The sequence below is a fragment of the Myotis brandtii genome, unplaced genomic scaffold (assembly GCF_000412655.1).
Source record: "Myotis brandtii unplaced genomic scaffold, ASM41265v1 scaffold144, whole genome shotgun sequence".
Taxonomy (NCBI): domain Eukaryota; kingdom Metazoa; phylum Chordata; class Mammalia; order Chiroptera; family Vespertilionidae; genus Myotis; species Myotis brandtii.
Window position 1 is genome coordinate 4,854,786 of NW_005355159.1, and position 2,020 is coordinate 4,856,805.

Here is a 2,020-nt window from a genome sequence, read left to right on the forward strand (position 1 = left end):
TTTTTGGCATATTTACTCATTTACATATTACTTCTAATCCTCACTACAATCCTGTAGGTGAGCTAATACTGTCTCCTCTAATTGGGCTCAAAGAGGAGACACAACATGTTTAGGATCACACTGCCAATAAATAGGAAACTGAGATCAAATCCATATATGCTGAACTCCAAAAATCGATGTTCTTTTCACTAAACTGCTTCTGGTTTACAATACAGAGCATAAAGAGATGCTTATATTTAATATATCGTAATGGCAACTGTTATGAGATCTGATTTTTAGTATCAGCTTTATCCCTGATCATGCAATGTTGGAAAAGTCACTTGACAATCTGAGCCTCAGTTTCCTTATCAGGAAAACAAGACAGTTGGACTAGATAATCGCCAACGTTCCTTCTGGCTCTAAAAAATCTTGATTCTGTGTGGTATCTTGCAACCCTTGGAACTCAAGATAAACCAAACCAGAGCAGACTGTCTGATGATAATCTAGAACCTCAACACAGGCCATATCTGGTAATGTTACCACAGCACACTACTGTGGGCTGGTGCATCCCAGCAGCATGAGTGCTTAGAGTTCTGGAGCAGTCCTTGAGCAGTTGCTGAAGACTAGGACAGGACTCCCAACTCTCTCTGCCTGTATGCTTTATGAGATAGTACCCAACACATTAACTCCAAATTGCCAGGATGTCCATTTCTATCCTAGCACAGGCCACCCATATCACACCTAATAATAACTGCGACCTACATAGTGCCAGGGCGTCATTGCACTGGTTGATCTGCAAGTATTCACAAGCACTGTCTCCTAACCAGCCTCTGCCCTACAACTCATTCAATAATAATTGCCAGATAAACTTTCTTGGAACGTATATCTGATTGAATCATTCTTCTGCCTATAAGCTCCCCTCTCCTCCCAGCATTCTATTTCTTACACAATAAAGTAAAAATTTGTACTTTGGCTTATAAAATCTTCTGTAGTCCAATCTCAACCTATCTTCCCAAACCCTTGTCTACCAGTCTTCATAAACCTTGCATTCCAGGCAAAATAAACTACTTCGGGGTTGTTACATTCAAGGGATATTTTTAATGTAGGTATAATTTTTATGTTAACATACTTTAAACATCATAAAACATTCTAAGATTTAGAGCATGGTTTCTTGATAGCGCACAAACTGGACTCTGTTCATGCAATATGGTTATGGAACTCCCTGTGCTGGTCTCTGTCTAGAATGCCCTTTCCCATCATCTTCCTACTTCAACATCTTCAAATGAGCTGACATGTCTAGTGCCCAATGTGGTAACTGACATGTAAGTACTCACACATGTTTTTCGCTATTCGAAGCAGCCTTCTGTCCCTCTCACTAGTAACTTTTCTCCCTCTCTGTACTCACACCATCTTTTCTATATACCTTTCTTATGTTGCTTATCCCTTCCTATTTTGTTTTATAATTATATAATGTAAATATCTTAGATTCTCAACCATCCAAAGCTCTTGGAAAAACTGGTATTTGGTCTTAGTCCTAGATGTACCCAGCACCAAGCACAAATTATCAGTGCTCAATAAATCTTTCCTTAATGCATGAAAAAAAAAAAAACTGGGTGGAAACTGACATCTAAACTGGGATGGGCATGGAGTGGAGGAGCTACTACTATGTGCCAGGTACTGTGGCTGAGCACAGTTAATCTCCTATTCTACTTAATCCTTTCAAAAACCCTACTGAGCATCTCCATCTTACTGATGTCAGGGTTAGGGAAGTGAAGACAGTGGGCTAAGATCACAAGATGAGTCCGCTGGGACCTCCCCAGTGCTGTACTGGCCATTGGCCCTCCTCCTAACTTGTCACCCTCCGGGAGGTGGACATCCTCTTAGGACCACGTGCAACTCGCAGCCCCTCCCACCGGGCCAGCCCCGCCCCGCAGTTGCCAGCTGAACAACTCCCGGCGCACGGCCCCGCCCTCTACGTCGCGTGACGTCACCACGCTGGGCCGAGGTGGCGTGGTCACGTTCCTTAAATAAGGGCTTCCCA